Source organism: Ranitomeya variabilis, unplaced genomic scaffold (assembly GCF_051348905.1).
Source record: "Ranitomeya variabilis isolate aRanVar5 unplaced genomic scaffold, aRanVar5.hap1 Scaffold_42, whole genome shotgun sequence".
Classification (NCBI taxonomy): domain Eukaryota; kingdom Metazoa; phylum Chordata; class Amphibia; order Anura; family Dendrobatidae; genus Ranitomeya; species Ranitomeya variabilis.
In genome coordinates, this window is record NW_027508140.1 from 317,173 (window position 1) to 330,057 (window position 12,885).

Genomic DNA, 12,885 nt, shown 5'->3' on the forward strand with positions numbered 1-12,885 from the left:
CATGGATCTTTATTTTAAACACTATTCTTCATATTTTCTCTGCAGCAAACGCTGCTACAGGGAAGATATGAATCGCAGCTTCAGCACCATGCAGAGTGGGTACCACACGCTCCGTGTGGTACCCACTCGCCATACGGGCGGCACACGTGTGCCGCACGTATGGCCTCCGTGAGTTCCCAGGCACACGGACACGGATAACTCCGGTACCGATTTATTCCGGTACCGGAATTATCTGGACGTGTGGGACAGCCCTTAGGACTCGAGCATATCAGCACCACAAAACTGAGAATAAAGATTAAGAAACAACAAGATAGATTTCATCACCAGGTATCATTGTAATCAGTATGACGCCGCTGACCTGACACTGTGTGTCGGTTACTGTGCACAATCCTGCCGACAGGTTCCCTTTGACGTCCTTCTCCAGGTCAGTATGACTACAGCAGCACAACAATAAGTAGAGCTTTACTTGTGTTTACTAGAAAAAAACTAAACGTGGGAACATTTTTATTCTGCTTGTTTCATTGCCATATTCTAATATATTTTTTTTATATTTCCGGATCTGTGTGAGAGCTCATTTTTTGGTGTCACAGCCTTTACTTTTTAATTATATGATTATATAGTGTGTATCACTTTTTGAATAATTTTGATTCGATATTTTCACAGATGTGACGTCACTAACCAAAAGGAGAATCGGCCATTTAGATTTCTTTTCTATTATGCTGTTTGCCGTATGGAATCCAAAAATATATTGTAATAGTGCAGGCAACTTCAGATGGTAGAACACTTGGTCCTTGAGCATAAGAGCAAAAAGAAAATCTTTTCTTGCAGCTGTGAGGTGACCCTTCGCATTCGTCTATTGGGCTCTAAACACCCCGGTCTGACACTGGGGAGACATGCTGCTGCATCATTGGGAGAGAATGGAAAACCCCTTGTAGCATTAGTGAGATAGAAGTCATGGGACAAGCCAAGTTAGAACAGAAATCAAGAGAAGCACTAACCTGTTCTTGAAAAGAAGTAAAATGATTGTGTTTTCATCAGTACTTCAGAGAAGATGCCGATCATCGCAACTGCTTATGAAATAACAGAAAGGTAGATAGTGAATTCACTTAGCTTGACTACACAATTTTGGAAAAGTGCTTGAGAAATCATGGATGGAGATATAATGGTACTGCAAAAACACTTGGCCAAGTTGAATCCAGGTATAACTTACAGAGAGAAATGATGCTCCGCAGATCTGTGAGATGGCACTGAAGACATGCACATCCCCGGCGAAAAATAACGGATCCGGCGGAAAAAAACGGATCCGGCGGGAAAAAAACGGATCCGGCACAAAAAAAAACAGATCAGCAGGAAAAAATGGATCCGTCGGAAAAAACGGATCCATTGGAAAAAAAACGGATCTGGCTTGTCAAAAAAACAGATCCGGCGCAAAAAAAACCCCGATTGGCGGGAACAAAACGGATTCGGCAAAAAGAAAAAACGGATCGGCGGAAAAAAACGGATCTGGCGGAAAAAAACGGATCTGGCGTAAAAAAAAACGGATTAGGTGCAAAAAAACGGATCGGCGAAAAAAAACGGATTAGGTAAAAAAAAACGGATCGGCGAAAAAAAACCCCGATCGGCGGGAACAAAACGGATTCGGCAAAAAAAAAAATGGATCGGCGTAAAAAAACCCGGATCCGGCACAAAAAAAACGGATTGGCGGGATAAAAACAAAGTCGGCAAAAAAAACGGATCAGAAAAATAAAACGGATCCGGCGGAAAAAAAAACGGATCTGGCTTGTAATAAAATGGATCCGGGGCAAAAAAAACCCGATCGGCGGAAAAACACGGATCCGGCGAAAAAAAAACGGATCTGGGGTAAAAAAAAACGGATCCGGCGCAAAAACAAACCGATTGGCGGAAAAAAACCGGATTCGGCAAAAAAACAGATCGGCGGAAAAGAACGGATCCGGCGGAAAAACAAACAGATTGGCGGAAAAAAAAACGGATTCGGCAAAAAAACCCGGATCTGCGGAAAAAAACGAATCCGGCGGAAAAAAAACAGATCCGGAGGAAAAACGGATCGGCGGAAAAATACGGATCCGGCGGAAAAACGGATCGGCGGAAAAATACGGATCCGGCGAAAAAAAACGGATCTGGCGTAAAAAAACGGATCCGGCGCAAAAACAAACCGACTGGCGAAAAAACGACGGATTCGGCAAAAAAAAAAACGGATCGGCGGAAAAAAACGGACCCGGTGGAAAAAACGGATCCGGCAGAAAGATAAAACCAATCCGGCGGAAAAAAAAAAGGATCCGGCCGACAAAAAAATGGATCCTGCGTCTAGAGACTACAGCCGTCGGCCTTACCATTGCACCACAAGGTCAAGTGATCCCAGGTACTAATTTTTGCTAATTTTACTAATTTTACTAATTTCCTGTATCAGAGTCAAGTATCAGAGTATTTCTGAGGTTTGACTTTCATTTGTGACTTTGATATGTGAAAGTCAGGTATCAGAATCAAGTATCAGACTCCGGTGTCAGAGTATTTCTGAGGTTATTTCTGATGTTACTGTGATTTGTGACCATGTTGCAGCGGTATACTGACTTATGTTACTGACTTTATGGCAGGTTCATCCTGCAGACACTAGATGGCGCTGTGGCTCCCGATGACGTCACGGCTCCTTGCAGCCTCTAGTCAGTAATAGCAGCACTAGACAATCGCCGGGCGCGGTGGCGTGCGCCTGTAATCCTAGTTACCAGGGAGGCTGAGTGCTGGAGCGCTTGAGTCCAGGTGTTCTGGGCTGCCCTGTGCTATGCCGATTGGGGTGTCAACATCAGGTCGGTATTTGTGACCCTGGGGGACCTCAGAACTAACCAGTGGTCCTGAAGTGGGAGGAGGCCGGACGCGGCCCAGGAGACCCCATGCCGATCAGCGGTGCGGATCGCCCCGTCCATAGCCCTCGTTGTAGAGTCTACAATGGGGAGCAGGCTGGACAACACAGCGTGACAACCACTTTTTATATACACAGAAAATATTCATTTTAGATCGGGAAATCATTATTAATGTAGAAAAAGATCCAATTTCTTAAAATTGTGATGTTTATTAGAAAATTCAATGCAAACATTCAAGACTGTCTATGTAAATACTATGCATTGAACTTTGTACTTAGTTCTCTAATAAACATCGACATTTTAAGACGCTGAATTGTTTCTACATTTGATCCCTTGGCTTCCGTGCTACAATGCCCCTAGAGTCGGAGCTGTTTTTTCTTTTTTCACCAGATCATTATTAACCCTCAGTCACATCTGCAATAATTATTATTCGGTAAAAATAATGAACTATGCAAAATATGAAAATGTAAATATATATATATATATTCCTCCTGTACTTTCTCACTATCTCCCCAGATTCTGATATTACGTCTCCTTATCTCTCTGTGATGCCGTTACACTGAGCGCTACTGACACCTACTGGCGAAACCAATAAAATGCTTCCATCTGTTGTGCAGTACTAGGTGTTACCAGCAGAGGCCACTCCAGCTCTAAACCTTCAGGACGAAACATGAATCACCTGCAAATATCACATTATAATGAGGTTACGCTGAAGGCCTCATGAGAAAATGACCTATTGTTTATATCAGGTTTTTTTTCTTCAATGTATTTTTTTCCATATAACAATCTGTATTAAAAATATAGTAGTAATATAATATATCAAAAATTATTAACACAAATAAATATATTTAAAAAATTACCAATAATAAGTATAAAATAAACAGACCACAAATCAACCCCCTAAAAACACAAGAAGATCCTAAGGGTGCGTGTCCACGTTCAGGATGGCCGGCGCTTTGGACGGAGCGGAAAACTCGCTCTGCCCTAAGCCCCGCCCCCTTCTGGAGACACGATGATGCCGGATGTGTTCATTGCACACATCCGGCATCATCGCACCCCACACATAGGGCCCTGTGATTTACCTTGCAGCGACGCAGCAAGGTAAACGGACATGCTGCGATCTAAAAAGACGCGGCGCATGTCCGGAATCGCAGGGCCGCCGGGTGCGTATTAGCACGCATAGTGGAGACGGGATTTCATAAAATCCCCTCCACTATGCTGTAACATCTGGACGCGGCAGATTGAATGCTGCGGCTCTGCTCAGCGTTCAATCCGCTGCTATTCCGGATGTAAAACGGCCCGTGGACACATACCCTAAGACAAACACACTGACGAGCAAAAGAGTAACAATGTTTTGACCTTTTGACTTTCAGGCTCCATATCTCACCATCCACTACTGCTTCCAACGTGAGACTCCCATCATTTTATAGACAATCATCTTGGCTGTCTTATACACAAATGTATTGTTTATTGTTGATGCGTTTCAGATTCCACCGACTCCTTCCTCAGGATAACCATACAAAAATCAATCAATTGTCCTGCAGACGTTACACAAGTCTGGAAGCTGCAAATAAGGTGAGAGACTTCAACTTCACTATTGTGATGAGAAGCGTTGGCTTGAGTTTGCAAAAACGTATGACAAATGGACAGTATAAGATTGAAGATGGGTGATTTGGAGCGATGAGATGAAAGGCAACAGACTAGTCTCTGATGGGTGCAAATGGGTCTGGAAGAAACAAGGGAAAACGGGGCCAATGGCTGCAATCATTGAAGGAACTGTCAAGTTTTGGTAGAGGAAACCTGATCATATGGGGTTGTTTCAGGGTATGTACACACTTTCCGGATTTTTTGCGTTTTTTCGCTATAAAAACGCATACATATGCATCCCATCATTTAGAATGCATTCCGCAATTTTTGTGCATATGTCACTTTTTTTTCCCGCGAAAAAAATGCATCGCGGTAAAAAACGCAGCATGTTCATTAATTTTGCTGATTTTTTGCGGATTTCCCACCATATTATTGCATTTGGAACCCCCGGAAAAATCTGCAAAAAAATCCACACAAAAAATGCGAGAAAAACATGAAAAAACGCACAGGATTTCTTGCAGAAAATGTCCGGTTTTGGTCAGGAAATTTCTGCAAGAAATCCTGACGTGTGCACATAGCCTCACAGCCAAAGATGTTGGATACTTGACCAGGATCGATGGTGGTCTCACGGCTGAGCTATATGTGTATTTTGATCTGACGTTTAGATCGGACTCGGACATCACTAAGATGACAGTTCTGTTCGATTTTTACACAGACCCATAGACTTGCATTGACAATTTTGTTCTGACGTTTGGATCAGTATGGAACATATCTCCATGATTTTGTATGGACTACAAACAATCCCGGACATGTGAACTGCCCCATTCACTATTTTAGGCACAAGTGTTATCTGTGAAAAGCACGGATAGCACATCCCACCCTATTTCCTTATAGATTGTAGCTTGCGAGCAGGACCCTCACTCCTCCTGTACCTGCTGATCTGTGTCACTTTGTGATATATTTATTGTCTGTTCATGTCCCTGCTTAATTGTAAAGTGGTCAGAAAATGTTGGCGCTATAGAAATAAAAATATCATCATCACTAGTATAAGAAAATATAACGTGTGAATGAGCCGTTGATAATTATCAATTGTATTAATTAATTTAGTTCCAAGTTTATTAAGCTAATTTATAGATGAATGGGAAAGTGTCTAATATTTCTAGGGAAGACCACAAATGTATTACATAGGGCAAAAATGTGACGGGTTTGGCAGAGGTTTTAGGACAGTTAGGCCGGCGTCACACTAGCGAGTTTTACGGACGTATGAGCGCAAGAAAATACGTCCGTAAAATACGCATTACACACGGCCCAATGATTCTCTATGGCCCAGCTCCTATCAGCCGTATTTTACGGATCTGTATTATACGGCCGTAGAAAATCGCAGCATGCTGCGTTTGTCACCATATTGCGCAAAAAAATCGCCAATGAAAGTCTATGGGGGCGAGAAAAATATGGATTACTCACGAACCAGCAGTGTGACTTGCAAGAAATACGCAGCGGTGTTATAGAGAAAAGCCGGCAATTCAATTGCCGGCTTTTGCTATCTCCTTCCCAAACCCGACAGGATATGAGACATGGTTTACATACAGTAAACCATCTCATATCCCTTTTTTTTTTGCATATTCCACACTAATAATGTTAGTAGTGTGATTGTGCAAAATTTGGGCCCTCTAGCTATTAAATTAAAGGGTTAAATCACGGAAAAAATTGGCGTGGGCTCCCGCACAATTTTCTCCACCAGAGTGGTAAAGCCAGTGACTGAGGGCAGATATTAATAGCCTGGAGAGGGTCCATGGTTATTGGCCCCCCCCCTGGCTAAAAACATCTGCCCCCAGCCACCCCAGAAAAGGCACATCTGGAAGATGCGCCTATTCTGGCACTTGGCCACTCTCTTCCCACTCCCGTGTAGCGGTGGGATATGGGGTAATGAAGGGTTAATGTCACCTTGCTATTGTAAGGTGACATTAAGCCAGATTAATAACGGAGAGGCGTCAATTATGACACCTATCCATTATTAATCCAATAGTATGAAATGGTTAAGAAAACACACATTATTACAAAGTATTTTAATGAAATAAAGACAGATGTTGTTGTAATATTTTATTAGACTCTTAATCCACCCGAAGACCCTTGTCACCTGAAACAAAGTAAAAAAAAACCAAACAACAATATTCCATACCTTCTGTCGTTCTGTCCCACGTTGCAAATCCATCTGAAAGGGTTAACTAATTTTACAAGCAGAAGCCTGTTAATGCAGCTGCACCTGCCTGTAAAAACCAGGGGAATGAATGGAAAGCAGGGTGACCTGTAGTTACCTTGAGTTGCGGTGATGCGCCCTCTGCTGGATGTCCTCATGAACTGGAGCCTGTGAAAAGTTCCCACGCTCGAGTTCATATGAGGACATCCAGCAGAGGGCTAGGTAGTAGGTAGGGATGTGAACGCTGTGTTCTGGGATGGGTGGGCGCAGAGGAGTCTGCGGGATGTGCCGTGGTGCTGTGCCTGGATTTGCCATTGTGCCGCGTCTGGATGTGCCGTGATGCTTGGCTGTGCCGTGATGCTTGGATGTGCTGTGGTGCCGGCATGTGCCGGTGCCTGCGCCGGGATGTGTCGGCGCCGAGATGTGCCGTGGTGCCGGCATCTGCCGGTGCCTGCGCCGGCATGTGTCGGCGCCGGGATGTGCTGTGGGGCTACGCCGGGCGGTGCGGTGGGTCCGCTGGCCGTGCTGGGGTCTGCTGCAGGCGTCATTGCTGTGTGTGTCTCTGTGTGCAGGCGTCGTCCGATGGGACTACAAGTCCTATCGGACGATGCCTGCTACAGTGACAGTGAGTGACACATTAGCCAATGATGGGACAGTAGTAGTCCCATCATCCAGCTAATGTGTTGAATGTAAAAAAAAACAACACACACACACACACACACACACACGTACATACATACAGACATACAGTACATACAACATGCAGACACAGTACATACAGACATACAACATACACCATGTGACATGCAACATGTGGCGACATGAGAGGGAATGCGACATATGACATGCAAAATGTTACATGCAACATGCGACGACATGCAACATGCCACATGCAACATGCAACAACATGTGACGGCATGTGACATGCAACGACATGTGACATGCGTCAACATGCAACATGTGACAACGACATGTGACATGAGATGACATGCGAAATGCAACATGTGGCAGCATGCGACATATGACAACATGTGACATGCAACATGCGACGACATGCAGCATTCGACGACATGCAGCATTCGACGACATGCAACATGCGACGACATGCGACGACATGCGACATGTGACATGCGGCGACATGCAACATTCGACAACATACGACGACATGCAATGACATGCAACATGTGACATGCGACGACATGCAATGACATGCAACATGCGACAACATGTAACATGCGACGGCATGCAACAACATGCAACATGCGACAACATGCAACATGCGACGGCATGCAACAACATGCAACATGTGACATGCAACGAAATGCGACATACAACATGCGAGGGCATGCGACATGTGACAACATGTGACATGCGACAACATGCAACATGAGACATGTGATATGCGACATGCACCATGCGACAACATGCAACATGCGAGAACATGCAACATGTGACGACATGCAACATGTGACATGAAACATGCAACATGCGACGACATGCAACATACGACATGCAACATGCCACATACAGTACATACATACAGTACATACATACAACATACATACAGACGTACAGTACATAAAACATAGAGTACATACTCACTATCACTTGTCACTTTGTTCCTCGAAGCCAGTGTTACCTGTAAAAAATATTAAAATAATAAACAAACACTATACTCCCTGATCCGCAGAAATCCAATTAAAACGAGTGTCCCTCGCCGATCTCCCGTGGAGAGCAGGAGCATCAGCTGATGCGACCGCTCTCCAGGGGCTCCAGGAATACAATGATGGAAGGTATCCTTCCACAATGTTTTCCCCACAATGTATTCCTACGCCCCTGTGAGAAAATAGTCCCTAGTCTCACTTTTGGCATTGCTGTGTGAGAAAGTTCCCACGCAGCTTTTTGCCATAAAGTGATACCAGTGAACTATAGTAACCTCTCAGTGATGCACTGCAGGAGCCATTGTCTCCTGTCAGTGTGTCACATAGGGTCCTATAGAGCAGTGACATCACCCGATGTCACTGTTCTATAGGGGAGATCGTCATGGGACACTCGTTATTAATTGGACTACGGTGGACAGGTAGTATACGGTTTATTATTTTACATTTTTTGCAGGCGCCGAAGTATGGTAAGTATGCTTAAATGAAGAATATTAACCCCTTTCTGCCAGCTGACGGAATAGTACGTTAGCTGGCAGATCCCCTGCTTTAAGGTGGGCTCCGGCGGTGAGCCCACCTTAAAGCCGCAATATGTCAGCTGTTTTGTACAGCTGACATGTGTGCGCAATGAGCGCGAGCGGAATCGCGATCCGCCCGCCCCCATTAACTAGTTAAATGCCGCCGTCAAGCGCTGACAGCGGCATTTAACTAGCGCTCCCGGCTGCACGGCCGGAAGTGCTCACACCGCTGACCCCCGTCACATGATCAAGGGTCAGCGGTGCATTGCCATAACAACCAGAGGTCTCCTTGAGACCTCTATGGTTGTTGATGGCCGATTGCTTTGAGCGCCACCCTGTGGTCGGCGCTCAAAATACACCACCATTTCTACTACATAGAGGTGATCTGTACTTCACCTCTATGTAGCAGAGCCGATCGTGTAGTGCATGCTTTTAGCCTCCTATGGAGGCTATTGAAGCATGCCAAAATAAAAAAAAAAAAGTGTTTAAAAGTATAAAAAATATATAAAAGTTTAAATCACCCCCCTTTCGCCCCAATCAAAATAAAACAATTAAAAAAAAATCAAACCTACACATATTTGGTATCACCGCGTTCAGAATCGCCCGATCTATCAATAAAAACAAAGGATTAACCTGACCACTAAATGGCGTAGCGAGAAAAAAAATCAAAACGCCAAAATTACGTTTTTTTGGTCGCCGCGACATTGCATTAAAGTGCAATAACGGGCGATCAAAGAACGTATCTACACCAAAATGGTATCATTAAAAATGACAGCTTGGCATGCAAAAAAGAAGCGCTCACCTGACCCCAGATCACGAAAATTGGAGACGCTACGGGTATCGGAAAATCGCACACTTTTTTTTTTTTTTTGCAAACTTTGGAATTTTTATCCACCACTTAGATAAAACATAAACTAGACATGTTAGGTGTCTATGAACTCGTAATGACCTGGAGAATCATAATGGCAGGTTAGTTTTAGCATTTAGTGAACCTAGCAAAAAAGCCAAACGAAAAACAAGTCTGAGATTGCACTTTTTTTTGCAATTTCATCACACTTGGAATTTTTTTCCCATTTTCTGTTACATGGCATGGTAAAACCAATGGTATCGTTCAAAAGTACATCTCGTCCCGCAAAAAATAAGCCCTCATATGGCCATATTGACTGAAAAATAAAAAAGTTATGGTTCTGGGAAGTAGGGGAGCGAAAAACAAAAACGAAAAAACGGAAAAAGCTCTGGGGGTGAAGGGGTTAAAATACTTTTTTCCTAATGTGTGTGTGTTTTATTAATCCTTTAATACTATTGGATTAATAACGGATAGGCGTCTTATTGACGCCTCTCCATTATTAACCCGGCTTAATGTCACCTTACAATAGCAAGGTGACATTAACCCCTTATTACCCCATATCCCACCGCTACACCGGAGTGGGAAGATAGGGGCTAAGTGCCGGAATTGGCGCATCTTACAGATGCGCCATTTCTGGGGCGGCTGCGGACTGGTATTTGTAGCTGGGGGGAGGGCCAATATCCATGGCCCCTCTCTAGGCTATGAATATCAGCCCGCAGCTGTCTGCGTAGCCTTTCTGGCTATGAAATATAGGGGGACCCCACGTCATTTTTTGGGGGGGTCCCCCTATTTTAATAGCCAGTAAAGGCTACGCAGACAGCTGCGGGCTGATATTCATAGCAGGCTACAAATATTGGCCCTCGGAATAAAGATACAAAAAGCATAAATATTTAACCTTAGCCAGGAGCATAACTATGATTACTCCTCTCAATCTGTACAAAAAAATCAAGAAAAAATAGTGGACAATTGTAAACTTTCTACCAAAAAATGAGTACAAAGTACCCACAGACCACCATACTACACAAAATAAAATCAATAAAGTTTATTGAAAAGATATTTAAAAAGACATAACATAGTACTGTATAGAGATATAGAAAAAGGACTCAGTCTAAAAATCCCAACTAAGCAGCAAATATTAACACAGTGTTGAACATTATTGATGACAGGTATATCTCAGTACTGAGGCTCATTCAAAATCCTTTAAGGCAGATAACCATTATATTATGCCCGGATAGATAAAGCTAAAAATACCGTTGACAAATATTCACTATAGTGCTTACCCATCATCAAATGCCGCTGTGGGACCGCCCCGACGCGCGTTTCGCAACTCACGTGCTTTCTCAAGGGGAGTGTGTGTCCCATCCTTACCTAACCTCCTTAAATACCCCCTGTGATTTCCGAGATTGCCAATGGAGTTCGCATGTGGGAACGCCATATTCAGCCCACAGCTGCATCGGGTCCGGCACTCAAGTTCCGGCGCGTGTTAGAGGAAAAACCTCGTGACGTCATTAAACACGCGCCGCAGCTTCAGAGAGGCCGCGCTCAATGCCAGGGCAAGAATATGTGATCGCGCATGCGCATATCGGCGCCATTTTTATGAAGTCCTATAAGGAACATCTCCTCTCAATAACCCACGGTATAAAGAAGAAAAGGGGAGGGGGAAATATAACCACACATGGGCATATCAGCACCATCTCAGAAAGGTAATACTGAAATTTTGTCCATTAATGCCTCACAAAATGTGAAGCAAATATAGATGGCACATATATATCAGCGCTATTTCAATAGCCCTGAAAGGCTGATTGCGCATGCGCATATAAACACCATTGTAATAATACTAATGAAAGTGTTATGGAATTACACTTAATAATAATAATTAATTTCTTCTTTATACCGTGGGTTATTGAGAGGAGATGTTCCTTATAGGACTTCATAAAAATGGCGCCGATATGCGCATGCGCGATCACATATTCTTGCCCTGGCATTGAGCGCGGCCTCTCTGAAGCTGCGGCGCGTGTTTAATGACGTCACGAGGTTTTTCCTCTAACACGCGCCGGAACTTGAGTGCCGGACCCGATGCAGCTGTGGGCTGAATATGGCGTTCCCACATGCGAACTCCATTGGCAATCTCGGAAATCACAGGGGGTATTTAAGGAGGTTAGGTAAGGATGGGACACACACTCCCCTTGAGAAAGCACGTGAGTTGCGAAACGCGCGTCGGGGCGGTCCCACAGCGGCATTTGATGATGGGTAAGCACTATAGTGAATATTTGTCAACGGTATTTTTAGCTTTATCTATCCGGGCATAATATAATGGTTATCTGCCTTAAAGGATTTTGAATGAGCCTCAGTACTGAGATATACCTGTCATCAATAATGTTCAACACTGTGTTAATATTTGCTGCTTAGTTGGGATTTTTAGACTGAGTCCTTTTTCTATATCTCTATACAGTACTATGTTATGTCTTTTTAAATATCTTTTCAATAAACTTTATTGATTTTATTTTGTGTAGTATGGTGGTCTGTGGGTACTTTGTACTCATTTTTTGGTAGAAAATATTGGCCCTCGGCTGTTGGCTTTCCCCCTCTGGCGCAGAAAATTTTGCGGGAGCCCACGCCATATTTTTTTTTCTTCGTTTTTTTTTAACTGAAACACATTGTTCATTAACCCCTTTCTGCCAGCTGACGGAATAGTACATCAGCTGGCATTATCCCCACGCTTTGAGGTGGGCTTCGGCGGTGAGCAACATGTCAGTTGTTTTCATTACAACAAAAAAAATTATGTTTTTTTGGTCGCCGCGACATTGCATCAAAATGCAATAATGGGCAATCAAAAGAACGTATCTGCACAAAAGTGGTATCATTAAAAACGTCAGCTCGGCAAGCAAAAAATTAGCCCTCACCCGACCCAATATCTCAGAAAATATAGACGCTACGGGTATCGGAAAACGGCGCAATTATTTTATTTATTTTTAGCAAAGTTTTGAATTTTTTTTTACCACTTAGATAAAAAATAATCTACACATGTTTGGTGTCTATGAACTCGTAATGACCTGGAAAATCATAATGGCAGGTCAATTTTATGCTGTGTGCACACGTTGCAGATTTGGGTGCAGAATTTTCTGCACAAAATCTGCATCTCCTTGCTGAAAACGCAGCTGCGTTTTTTATGCATTTTTTTCACGTTTTTTTCATATTTTTT

At 43.5% G+C, this 12,885-nt stretch overlaps 1 long non-coding RNA gene across 1 annotated transcript in view; it reads left to right on the forward strand.

Annotated features, from left to right (window-relative positions):
• The first annotated feature begins 3,988 nt into the window (after positions 1-3,988).
• The window catches only part of LOC143790630 (uncharacterized), a 34,579-nt gene continuing 25,682 nt past the window's right edge, over positions 3,989-12,885 (forward strand). Inside the window, exon 1 of the long non-coding RNA XR_013219755.1 lies at positions 3,989-4,451. This is a non-coding gene — a long non-coding RNA (uncharacterized LOC143790630). The remainder of the gene's footprint in view (positions 4,452-12,885) is intronic.